Below are 13,593 nucleotides of genomic sequence, written 5' to 3'. Positions count from 1 at the left end.
TTGGGAGGGAATAGACAGTCTTTTGGAATTGCCTGAAGATCTAATAACGTCACCGCCAAGCAAAGGCCACATATCTGACACATAGCGTCTCACAAGAGGTCGGAGTCCCAACTGAATGAAGCTTTTCTCTGGGAAATATCTATTAGAATCTACACAGTGGTTACAAGGCAGAGAGGGCTCCTTCTCCAGCAGCGCAAGGGGCCGCTGTGAGGCTTTCCCTACCCCAGGGGAGTGTCGTGGGCCTCAGTGGGATCATGTGTGTGAAAAAGTGCTGTTTTGTGCAGGCAGGGGAATTACACGCAGCACTCACGTGAAAGATCAAATATTGCACTCTCTTTCCAAAAAGGGGGTAAAATCTGAATGCCAACAAGCAGGCCAAGATTTCAGGGGCTTTGCAATAACCCTGCGCTATGGCTTAAAAGAAAAAGAAAAAAAAAAAAAAGGAAGGTGTCTGAGTTCCCTTGTGGCACATGGAGTTAAGGATCTGGCATAGTCACTGAAGCAGCTTGGGTTGCTGCTGTGGCACAGGTTCAGGAACCTGGCCCGGATTCTTCCACATGGGGCAGGTGTGGCCAAAAAAAAAAAAAAAAAAAAACAAGAAGGTGTCACGTGCAGACATTCTAGACTGGCTTGAAAAGTCCAGGGAGAGGCTGTGGGTGGGCGAGGGCGAGACACAGTGAGCTGGGATTTGATTGGGATTCGGGTTAAAGCCAAGATTTAAACTGCAGGTCCCCCACCTCCCTCTAGGCGTGTTGACCTTCCAGTATGATCTTCCACGCCTCAGTTTCCCCATTAGAGAGAATACTTCAGAAAGTACTGGGAGGATTAAATGGGGAATCTTGTGAAAATCACTCAAAACTGGGCCGGAGACTTAACCTTTCAATAGAAGACAGCCAGAGCCTATGAGTATAAATGGACACAGAACAAATAACATGAGTACCAATCCACGCTGAAGCCCTAGACACACTCATCTCGGGCGTACGTGTCCATTCGGAGCACAGGGATCAGCCTCGTGTTCCTGAGACACAGTGTGGTTTTCAGCAGCCATGCGGGCGTCCAGCCGCTGACCAGGGAGGACACGGCTCAGGGAGACGCTTCTGGCGGAAAAGACCAAGGCAGAAAACGTAGCTCCCCCTGCATCGCAGACCTGGGAAGCGATGTTTGGTGTTAGGACAGGATTCCAGAAGGCCTTTACGTTCAGCCACAGTGAACATAGGCTCCATGGCACTAAAGCGTTTCCTCCGCGTTGTGTTAGTGAGAGTGGCAGCTCAGCTCAGCTCACCCTGCAGCACGCGGGGCCTCCCTGGACGCACAAACACCTCCCGCCGCCTGGCCTCGCTTCCGGTCTCACATCCTACATCACACGCTTCTCCCCGGGACCCTTCAGTCCCCTTCTGGTCTTTAAACCCCGGTGGACAGTGGGTGGACCAACAAATGTTCATCTCCCGAGAACCACCGACGTGGCTGGGATTTAATCACAGCTGCGAGTGCAGTTGAGTATTTGACGCTTCGCAGGGAAGCTGTCGTTTTCCCTCAGAGCCTCACGATTAATGCCCCTGCTTTACCCCAGTGCGCTGGGAGCGGCATCTGTCCTTGGAGGAAGGTTTCCTCCCGCCAGACGCTGGACCAGACACTGGCCACGGCCGAGTCCCCGCCCCTCCTCCGGAAGTGGGGGCGCCAGATGTGGAGGAAGCCCCTCCTCCACCGCGATCGGGCCCCTGCAGGTGCGGAGGGGAGCCTCGGCCCCGCGGCAGCTCCACGTGGCCGCGGCCACGTCCACTCGCCATCACTCCTGTTTCCGCTTTGGCTGAGTTTGGGCCCCTGCCCCCCCCCCACGCCCCCGCCCGCGGCCCGCGTGCAGAAGGAGGAGTCATGAGTGACATCGGATGTGCGGCCCAGACCAAGCGACTGAGGACAAGGTGAGGCCGAGTCACTGAGCAGCGCGCGGCCTGGAAAAGTTGCTGCTAATCCACCACCACCCCGACCCCGACACTGCCTCCTTTTACAGGTGAGAGAACTAGCCTTCAGATGAGTTAGTTTGCCCAAGTCACACAGCTGGTAACTGTGAAGCCCAGGGAGGGGCCCGGGACTGTGCCCCCCCCCCCAGGGCCCCCTCCACACATGACCTGGAGCACAGCTGAGGGAAGCTTGTGGAAGGATCCTGCCCTGGAGCAGAAGGTAGGGGTCCCCCACCACGATCCCTGCAGTATTTAAATCCAGCGGGGAGCTGATTGGCCACCCCAGGAGCTAGAGACTTCTCTTCCCTTTGGAACCTTCAATAATAGCCAACATTTGGAAACAACTTAATTGTCCATGGATCCATGACTGGGTAAAGATGTGGTTTATATACACAATGGAATATTACTCAGCTATGAAAAAGAATGAAATATTGTCATTTGTGGCGACATGGTTGGATGTGGCAAGTATTATGCTAAGCGAAATAATCAGAGAAAAACAACTCGTATGATTTCATGTATATGTGGAATCTAAAAAAGAAAGCAAAAGAAACAAAATAGAAACAGACTCAAGAGACAGAGAACAAAGAGGGGAACTGCCAGAGGGAGGGGGTGAGAAGTCAGGCAACACAGGTGAAGGTGACTGAGAGGTTCAAACTGCCAGCTATAAAGTCACAAGATGTAAAGTACAGCATAGGGAATACAGTCACTAATATTGTAACAACTTTATGTCCTAATGGATGGTAACTGGTCTTCTTGTGGGGATCATTTCATAATGTATAAAAATATCAGATCACCATGTTGTACTCTTTTTTTTTTTTTTTTTTTTTTTTGTCTTTTGTCTTTTTTTTAGGGCCACACCTGCGCCACATGGAGGTTCCCAGGCCAGGGGTCTAATCGGAGCTGTAGCTGCCGGCCTACACCACAGCCACAGCAACACGGGATCCAAGCCGTGTCTGCGACCTACACCACAGCTCACACCAATGCCAGATCCTTCACCCACTGAGCAAGGCCAGGGATCAAACCCACAACCTCATGGTTCCTAGTGGGATTGGTTTTTGTTGTGCCACAATGGGAACTCCTGTTGTATTCTTGAAACTGACACAATGTTATATGTTAATTATAACTCCACTGAAGTGGGGGGAATAAAAGAAGCCAGTGACTATTAAGAGCCAGTCCAGGGGGAGTCCCACAACCGGCACTGGGAAGTCAGCCCACAGAAACCCCCAAGTTCCTGGCAGCCCTAACATCCTGAGTCCACACAATAAAATGAAACCCTAAGAAGCTGGGAAAACAGTAAAGAGCAGTTTATCCAAAGGTCACAGCACCAAGGTGGGAAGGACGTCTCCCACGGCCGCCACGCTCACATCTGCCATCAGTTCCTGGCACCTTCTCCATTGCCCCCAGATGCCAGTCTAACCGGGACACCCCTGGTGGGACTCAGGCAGGACAGGGAGGGCACCCCAACTTGGTCCCATCTGTGTGCTTTCCCTTGCAAGAGACACCAGGGGCCTGCACTAAGCTGGAATCCAGGCGGCTGGTTTCAGACGGGGCTCTGCCACCCACTGCTGACAGCTCTGGGCCTGTTTCCCCTTCTGTAGAATGAGGTGATGGGCTAGATCCGGGCTGGAGCTTGACCTCGAAGTTCCTTCCCAAGAGGAGACTCTGGGAATCCAGTCCCTGCTCGCAGGCTGGTGAATAATGTGCCACAGTCATCTCCCAGCCGGCACAGAGCAGTCCCAAAGCAGCCCCATAGCAGCCCCATCTGGGCCCCTCTGCAGGGGGGAGCTTGGCCCCCCGAAGACGCTGCGGTCCCTGCCCCCCTCGCTAAAGCTTTGCTCGGGAGGAAATGGGACGCGGCCCAAGGTTGTGTGCCCGGGGCCTGGGAACGCACCACCGCGGAGCGCGGCCGCCCAGCCGCCCGGTGCCAGCCCGCGGCCTCCCAGCGCCTGGGGCAGCGCTGCCAGCGGCTGCTTTCACTGCAGCTGAAAGGGCCCGGGCGCCCAGGCTTTCTCACAGCCCCTCTCTGCTGGAGGGGAGCTGGCGGTGGCAGACCCGCAAAGAGGCTTTGTCCTCGGCGGAGCCGCACGTTCTGCTCCCTCCGCCTCCCTCCCGGCCCGCCGGTCCTTTGTGGCCTGAGGGGGACACACCCCGGGCAGCCCCAGCTGGGCCGGTCGCACCGAGGGGCCTGCCTTCCTCCTCGCGGTGCTCCCGGAATTTTCCTCTTTTCTCTCTGAGATCCTAGAAGGTGGTAACCGCTGCTTTGAGCGGCTTCTATTTCCGATGAGGTGGGATGATGGCACGGTATGCTTTTTTTTTTTTTTAATTTAGCTCATTTGTAGGACTTCTTTTTTATTTTATTTTTTATTTTTAGGACCGCTTCTGCCGCATATGGAAGCTCCCAGGCTAGGGGTCGAATCTGAACCACATCTGTGACCTACAGCGCAGGTGTGGCCATGTGGGATCTTAACCCACTGAAGGAGGCCAGGGATCAAACTCATATCCTCATGGACACTGCAGGAGTCTTAACCCACTGAGCCGCAACAGGAACTGACAGCACCGTCCCCTAAAGGGACAAGGAGAAGGTTTAGATCCCGCCCCAGAAGGGGCGTATTTTTATAACGCGAGTCCCCACCAGTTAAGACAAGGCTTTGTGGCCAGAGATCTCTCTGGACTGTCAATTCTTACTTTCCTAATATCCGTTGACCATTTCTTTTTGGCCAAAGGTGTTCTGAGCCTGTGCTTGGAGGTAAGGTGGCCTCTCCAGAGGATGCAGGGTCCTCAGCCCCGTTTCCCCCTGACCCCGAGGGGACGTCTCACCTGAGGCAGGAGCAGGAACGGACAGCTCAGGTCTACAGCTGCTGACCCTCCACAGCAACTGTCACCTCCCCCTGCCCCCTTCGCCATCCCAGCTTCTTTTTCTCTTCTTCTCCTTGTATTCCTTCCCTGTGGCCTGTTCTCGGGTCTTCCAGTGACATTCTAGGGTGGCTTAGTAAAGCCCCCCCACAATGAGTCTCTGTAGATGAAGGGGTGCAGTAGCGGGAGTGGGCGGCAGTGCTCCCCACGGAAGGACCAGAATAAGGTCAAAGAATAAGGTTGGGTGGGGTCTCCATCACCAGCTGGGCAGGGAGGAGACAGGGGGTCACCCTGGAGCAGGGTGGGAGCTCCTGCTGGTTCCCTGAGGTCTCAGAGCTCCTCTGGCTCAAAGGAACCTCTGCCAAGGAGGGTAGCAAATGATAGTCTCCATTTAAAGAACAGGATTCTACCTGGAACTGCAAGAAAGCTCTCTGGCGCCGTGATTCTCCAATGGGCAATTGTCCACTCCTAGAGGTAGCGTGTCAATTCTTCCCTCTTCTCAGCTGCAGTCTCTGTACTTCTACTGCCTTCCCCCAACAAACCCCATATGGCGAACACTTTAGGGCCAAGGGGTCTTCTCTGCCCTTTTTCCATGTCCAACCCTGTCTCCCCTAATGTATCAGAACCTTCTAGAACACCACGCCGTGCTGGCCAGCCCCACCTCGCCACCAGCCTCTATCCCCTGCTATTGGACTCACCAGAAACCCAGAGAATGGGAATGAGGAAGAATTAGTTTGTCCCTCTGTCAACACAAGGGACAGAGGGACGAACTAAACAGTGTCACTCAAAGATCACTTCCTATCCACGTATCTTTGATTATCTTCACTGAAAGATGACAAGAAATTCAGTTAATGGAGTTCCCACTGTGACGTAGCAGGTTAAGGATCTGGCATCGTCTCTGCAGTGGCATGGGCTCCATCCCTGGCCCAGTGTGAAGAGATAAGGATCTAGCATTGCCGTGGCTGTGGCGTAGGTTGCAGCTGTGGCTTGTATTCGATCCCTGGCCCAGGACCTTGTGTACGCCTCAGATGTAGCCGAAAAATAAAAAAATTAGAGCCACACTGAAACAGCACTACGCAGCCAGCAGAATGGCAAAAAATAAATAGGCTGACGACACCAGAACTCCGTTTCACTATCGATAGGAAGGGAAATGCTACGCCCTCTTTTACTGACCCGCTAATTTCACTCTTGGATATTTACCCAAGAGACGTGAAAACATTAGTGCACACAATTATTTGTATGTGATGATTCATGAAGCTTTATTGATAACAGCTGAGACCTGGAAACGGCCCACGTGTCCCTCCACAGGAGACTGGATGAGCAATGTGCGGCGTGATCGCACAACACGGCAGGGAGGAGGCAGTGAGGTGCTGACACCTGCAAGGCCGAGGAGGAAGCCCATCTTGGTGCTGTAGATGCCGTGTACACGAAGAACAGGCAAAGTGATCCACTGTGGGAGAAGCGGAAACTGTGGTCAGCTCTGGCCACGCCGGGATTAACTGGGAAGGGCCTGCAGGAACTTTGCGGGTGATGGGAATTTTCTGTATCTTGATGGAGGTTTGGGTTATACGAGTGTATGAATTCGTCAAAAGATGAGCAAATTTACACATAAAGTCTGTGTGTTTCTCTGTAAACTGCTTCTCTTTGCGGAACAAAAACAAAAACCCTGTAGCATGCTGGAGAGAAAGGGCTATGGTCCTTCCTGGAAAAGTTCTGGGAGGGAGACGGGGATCCAGCCACGTCCTGCAACACCGCAGTGTGGGGCGTGGACCGTCACGAGGCCCAGGTCTGGTGGGAAAACATTAGTGGACTCAGTGTCGGAACCCAAGGGCGGGACTTCTTAGAACTGAGAATCTTGAGACTGGTGAGGTCTCCAAAGGGCCCTGATGCGGGTGGCACTGCAGGCCCTGCCACACTTCCTCTCCCAGTGCCAGCTGTCACCAGAAAAGAGAGCGTTCATGTCTCAACTATCAGAAACCTTCAACTAGCATAAACCTCAGGGCTGCCAGGAGCATTCACAATCACCAAGTGTCACTTCGCACCCAATGCAGGACACCCCCCCTCAAGGCACCATCCCCATGCCCGGCAAGGCCTGCCCTGGGTGCACCAGATGTTCCATGTCTTCTGCTGGGGGGCACTTAGAAGTGCCTTCAATGCTTTCTATCCAAAAATGCTTAGCTTGACCTCGTCAGAGGCTCTACAGCCCCACTTTACAGGCAACACAGGGGACAGAAGGACGAACTAAACAATGTCACAAAGAAGCAATGGGACAAATCCAGGAGGTGAGGTGTCGCACAGTGTAATTGGCCCAAAATAAGTTGATACCCTAAAAAAAGGACAGTTATGAATTAAAGAGACTTAAGGAACATGACCACCTGTGAAAACGAATGGCCATGGATTTGTTATTGATTTGCACAAAATTACGGTAAATAACACACATTTTGAACATAGACTATTGATGAGAAGAAATTTAGTGAAGTAGAAAGGTAGAGATCATTGAATAAAGATATGAAACAATACACTCATTTTGTCTAATTTTAAGATTTTTTTTTTCGGGCCTCTAAGATATTCACAGCCAGGATCACTCAGTGATAAAAGGGTTTCTTCTTCTTTTGTGCTTGCTTCTATTTTCTAGATTTGCACCATGCATATGTACCACTCCATCTATTGTGGGTTGAATTGTGTTCCCCCCCAAAATTCACTGTGACTTTATTGGGAAATAGGGTCCTTGCCCATGTAATCAGTTAAGATGAGTCATCCTGGAGTAGCCTGGCCCTGAGCCGGTATCCCTGCTGTCCTCATAAAAAGGGGAAATGTGAACACACGCGGAGCATGCCAGCTCCGATGAAGGCGGAGATTGAAGCCGTCATCTCACAAGCCAGGGGGGGACTGGGAGAGCGCGGCCTCAGCGGGAAGCAGCGCAGCCCGCACCGTGTCTCCAACTTCTGCGCGCAGCACCCCGAGAAAGCAAATTGTGTTGTTTAAGCACCCCGGTCGTGGTACTTCAGTGCTGCAGCCAAAGGGAGGTGATGCAACATCTATAATAAGAAGAAAGGACTTAAACGCAGAAGTTAAAATAGCAAAGCCTGGGGCCCGGGTGGGGGGCGCCCGCCCTCACCGGTTCAGGAGCTTCTATTTCAAGGGCAAGAGGTTCCATTTTATAAACAGCTTGGACCAGAACTTTCTTCGTTACACTGCCTGCCCGGCCTTCCTGTCCGGGGAGCTCATGAGTCAGGCTCCTCTTGAGTCACCTCTGCTCCCCAGCAGCGCGGGGAAGAGGCTGCGCTCCCGGGAGCCTCCGGCAGCGGCCCTCACTGCTCCCCGAGGCCCGCCGCTGAGCCAGCGTGGTCCCGGTGCCCTCAAAGAGCCGCCGAGGCTATTCTTATAATGAAGCGCCTCATCCTCCCGTTACGTGGCCCAGAGGCCCGGCCAGAAACCTGAGCCGTCGGGGCCAGGAGATCAAAATAACTTCCAAGAATAACCCGGGCCGCGCTGCTCCCCGGGCGCCCCGCGGAAGCCCCGGCCGCCCCCGCTTCCTCCCGCGCTCCCCAGGAACGGGCCTATCATGTCCCACACGCTGAAATTCAATAAACTGGAACAATCGGAGGAAGTGTGGAGCTTTCTCCGCACCGGGACCCTGCTTATCAAAGTGACAAGATTGATTCAGTTGCTACAAACGTCCGAAGACTTCCTTTCCCAAAAGAAAGGCCGGGAGGAAGGTCATGTCCTTCGGCCACCTCCCCCGAGCCAGGCGCTGCATCTGCTTCTCTTCAAGCTGGTCCGGCAGGCGGCCCCCTTCCCAGCTCCTCTGTGCGTCCCTCCAGGGGGCGGGTGAAGGCAGCGGCCCTGTCACCTGCCTGGGAAGCGGCAGGGGAGGGAGGCACGTGGAGGGGAGACCCCAGCGAGAGAGGAAAGGGGCGGGGAGAAGAGGCAAAGGAGGGGGAGGCAAGGGCCCCTCCCCAGTGCCCGTGGTACCACCCTCTGCAGGGACCAGGCCCTCCAGCCAGGGCCCCCACCTGGGCTCCCCGCCTCCTCCGCTGCCCACCGAAGCCAGCACAGGCCCTCCCCTCCCTCCCCCGTGCCAGCCCTCAGAGTAGAGCACATTCTGAGCTAACTGTGTCGCTCCGAGTCCCGTCCCTGTCCCAGTCCTTGTCTGGGCTGCTCCCCTCAGGGAGTGACTGTCCCGTCCTTTTACAGGTGGTCAGGCAGAGCCTTCCCCCGACCTTGCTGAAGCCCCCAGCCCCTCTGCCCTGCACCCTGCGCCCTTCCCCTTGGAGGTGGCTAAGCTCACACCCCCTGCACTTCCCACAGAGCCCAGGTGAGCAGGGGGCACTGCCCAGCGGGCACTGAGGAAAGCTGCAGCCCGACCAGAAGCAGCATTGTGACATTAGAGCAGGTGTCCTCGGGTCTACCTCGGGGCCCCAGGGCCCTGCAGCCTCACCACAGGCCGCAGTCAGAGAAGCAGCCGCTGGACTGAAAGCCAGGCTCCCCCCTACCCGCCCCAGTCTGAGCCAGGACAGCACGACCGTGGGTCCCTCTGAAAAGAGGGGACGCATCAGAGTTTGGCCACCGCCGCTGGCGGAGGAAGAGGCTGCTCCAGGGGTAGATGGAGCTTCATAAACCTGAGACAGCCGGAAACAGCGCCTCCACCTGCACGACCCTGGGCCTCAGAGTCAGACTGTTTTTGAACAAAATGTGTCAAAGGGATGAGATCTTTTTCAAGAGCTACATGGACCCTCTCTTGACCGTCTCTGCTCTGGGAGGACGCCCTGACTTTCCTGCTCCCAGAAAGCCAAGAACCAGGCCCCAGACAAGGAGGACAAATAACTGCCTGAATGGGCTGCCTCATTTGTGTCCTTGGGAGACAAAGGGATAATCCAGGCCTAATTTAGACACAACTTCAGAATCCTTCTGAACACGACTGACCAGCCAGGGTTGCCTGTAAGCTGAAGCCTGCTTGCCCGGCAGGCTCCTGGTGAGAGGGACCCTCTGGTGCCCACCCACCAGCTGGCTGGGTCCTCTCGCAGGCACGCTCAGCGCCGTGGCCTGGACCCCTGCTTGCTCAGTACTCAGTTTCTCGAACTCTCTCTCCCACGGTCTGGCCGTGCAGAGCGCTGGGCTGGACCGTGGGATCCACACACTCCAGTCAGCAGCCTCCTCCAAACAGGCCGCCGCGAATGTCCACGGTACCTGGGTTACACGGAGCCGTGTCAGTCTGTCAGTCAGTGAGTCAGTCTACATCCTCTGAGCGCCTTCTAGAGAGATCCTGAACCCTGGCAGGGGAGGGGAGGCAGATCCTTTTCTTCAGCTAATGAAAACTACGACTTCCTGTCAGATGCATCGGCTACAAAAATAGAGGAAATGCAATGAAAACTCCTCCAGAAACAGTGTGTGTGCGGTATCACATGACACGCCGAGTGAACCAGTCAGGGCTGGTGGAGGCCATGCTCGGTCACACCTGAGGCTCCAGTGCCCCCCCAAACACATGCACTTCCCACTCTGCTTCTGTCCTATCAGTGGCCTGTGGTCCCCAAAGGGCCCGGGACTGGATGAAGAGGGCCGGCCGCCTCTGGCCTCCCCCACCCGTGAAAACGCCCTGTCCCCCAGTTTCCCACCATCTTGCCCTCGGCCCCATGGGTCTGAGAGTCGCTGGCCAGCGCCTAAACCAGTCACTGGCCATGGAGGGGAAAGAGGCCTCCGGGACCGGCTCAACCCCCAGGGGGCTTAAAGGGACAAAGGAATCGAGAAACCCCTGCTGGGAGGCCTCAACCTCGCCATCTGCCTGTGCACACAAGCTGCCCACGATTTCAGGGACCTCATGGACCCTTCTAGTCCCTCCAAAGACCACACACTAAGGTTCCTCCAGGGCCCACGGGCCAGACACCATGTCACCACGAGGTAGACACCCACGGTTCTCCCCTGGACAGGCACGGATCCTGCTGGGAGGGGACCCACAGGACCGGCCCTACGACGACGACCACAGGCGGCGTGAAAACAGCTGCTCCGGAGGCCAGAGGGAGGGAGGCGGCCTGGGCCACGTGGGGGAGCGGAGTGGATGTAAGAATGGACGGGGGTGCAGGCTGAGGCCAGGCAGGGAAGGCGTGGCCAGCAGGCATTCCAGACCCAGAAAAAGCCCGGCGAGTTCACATGACGGAGGGTTTGCAGCTGTGGTTACGGCTCAGCCACTGCGGGCCCACTGCTCTATTTGTACGGAGTCCCTTTTGATGACAGCGTGAGTTCTGAGAACAAAGCGCCCAGCTCGGGCTGTGTAACTGGAGCCCAGAGACAGAAATAGCTCCTCTTCACATGCACACGTAGGGCCTGATCTGAGGCTTTGACAAAGTGTTTTTGTCATTTATAAAACTCGGAGGGTTCCTCAAAAACTACAGAACCGGTGAATGACCAAACATTTCTGTTTGGTTGGTGCCATCATGTATAATATTCTTTTAGTTATCTGCTACTTTCGTAAGTGACTTTTGAAGCTGTTTTCACATCTAATAGAGAATGATTTCCCAAATTAAATGTCAGAGTGCTTATAATAATATGAAAGAGCGTCAGGGAACCAAACTCCAACCTTAAGAAGTAAAGTTTTCTTTAGAGAGACGTTTTCAGGTGTGTTGTCAACGGTATTTCTCAACTGAGCCAGGAAATGCCCCTCAGAGCTTGTTTGTGCCTTTACTGGGAGTCCCTGAATTGGATTTTATACCTAATATTGGTCACTCCATAAAATGAATCACGAGGAGTTATTGCTTCATAATAGAGTTATTTTACCATATTTATTAATAAAATAATACACATATAATTATATCCAAAACCCTCTACCAATATAAATGAATTGCATTTCTTCACAGCATCCTTTCATCTGTATCCATATATATTTATATATGATTTTTTTCAATACTTCTAGTTACTTCAATACATTGTATCCTACTGGACATCATTTTATATGTACTCCATTTTGTATACCCTCTGCTATTTTTAATCACCATATAATATCTCATAGAGCTACTATTCTATGACAAAGTGACTACTGCTGTATTATTAGATTTTTTTATTCTTATAATCTTAGCTACATGCCTTGTTATAAGTATAGCTTCCTCCTAACTTGAGTTAGTTCATTGCCAAGAACAGAATCAGGAGATCAAAATGTAGAATGTTACGGCTCTTGATAATATTTACCAAATTCTCTTCCAAAATAATAAACACACTTCTACCAGGAATTCCCGGATATTCCTAGTTCACCGTGGTTTCACCAGCGTCTCCATTATTATAATGGCAACCGAGATTTGCATTACCTTTTACTTCTTTACTAGTGAGTTTAATGAGGAAGGGATTTTTTTTTATCTGTAGTAGTCATTGAATTCATTCATTAACTGTTACTACCACCTCCGTAGGCTGTGACCACTTTTGACCGTTTTTTAGGATCCTTATATGCTTGGAGATTTGTAAGGACCCTATGCGTAGTTTGCTCCTTGAATCTCTGTGGTTTATTGCAAGTATACCTACTGCACCTACATTCCTACTCTTCACTGCCTACTGTGGTTACTATGTGCCAACTCCGTGCTCAGTGACTTCACCACCACAACCGTATAAGGAAGTGTTATCCCCATGTTACAGCTGGCAAAGTAGCGCCTCTACCACGTCCGAATTCGGGGCAACATCACAAAGCTAGAAAATGCCAGCCCTGACTCCAGACCGTCCCCACTGCGCCGCAATCCTCCCAAAGCTGTTGGCATCGCTTCCTTCTGTCTTAGTGTATTCCCGTTCCTTGGACTTTCTAACACCGTGGGTTTTTTTGTTTGTTTGTTTGTTTGTTTTGTCTTTTGTCTTTTGTTGTTGTTGTTGTTGTTGTTGTTGCTATTTCTTGGGCCGCTCCCGCGGCATATGGAGGTTCCCAGGCTAGGGGTCTAATCGGAGCTGTAGCCACCAGCCTACGCCAGAGCCACAGCAACTCGGGATCCGAGCCACGTCTGCAACCTACACCACAGCTCACGGCAACGCCGGATCGTTAATCCACTGAGCAAGGCCGGGGATCGAACCCGCAACCTCATGGTTCCTAGTCGGATTCGTTAACCACTGCGCCACGACGGGAACTCCACACCGTGGTTTTTAATTCCACATCATCATATATGTCCGCACTGTCTTAAATCGTTTGATTCCCCGTAATCGTAATTACCACGAAGGACGTGTGTGCTGATTTTACCTGATTCAGGGATTTAATAAGCCCCTGTGAACAGGCTCATTCTGCTTTTACGGAGGGAGTTTGACATCCCAGGCGCCACTTGCAGGAGATCTTTTTGTTACACAGAAAGTTTTGAGGGATTTTTTTTTTCCCCATAACTCAAATTCCTCCATCTTCGTTTTAAACTAGCATGTAACAATACCACTTTTCGGGGAGTTCCCTGGTGGCCTAGTGGTTAAGGCTATAGTGTTGTCACTGTTGTGGCTCTGGTTACAGCTGTGGCAAGGGTTTGATCCCTGGCCTGGGAACATCCACATGCCATGGGTGCGGCCAGAAAAAAAAAAAACTACCATTTTCCAGACAAGAGAAGAAAAGTGAAGCTTCGAAAAGTTGTCCTTTGGTCAAAGAGTAGATGTGAGACAAACTGGAAGACTCTGGGGTGACGGTGCCTCGACATCATGCCAGGTCACCGTTCCCAATGCCAGACGTAAAAAGCTGTGCTGTCAACGGTGGGGAATCCCTGCTCGGTGAGCAGACCCCTCAATCAGTGGCGTTCAGAGGGAGCTCAGATTCCCTCCTTGGCTCCCGAGTTCTGCCTGC

General features: G+C 53.0%; 1 long non-coding RNA gene across 1 annotated transcript; it reads right to left on the bottom strand.

Moving 5' to 3' along the window:
* Nucleotides 7,265–12,658, bottom strand: LOC110259878. The gene is made up of 2 exons (XR_002342280.1): nucleotides 10,002–12,658; nucleotides 7,265–7,849 (listed from the first exon to the last, which is right to left on the bottom strand). It is a non-coding gene; the product is annotated as an uncharacterized LOC110259878 (long non-coding RNA).

The sequence above is a fragment of the Sus scrofa genome, chromosome 1, assembly GCF_000003025.6.
Source record: "Sus scrofa isolate TJ Tabasco breed Duroc chromosome 1, Sscrofa11.1, whole genome shotgun sequence".
Classification (NCBI taxonomy): Eukaryota; Metazoa; Chordata; class Mammalia; order Artiodactyla; family Suidae; genus Sus; species Sus scrofa.
The sequence above is the reverse complement of the archived record's forward strand: the minus strand, read 5'-3'. Positions and strand labels throughout refer to the sequence as shown.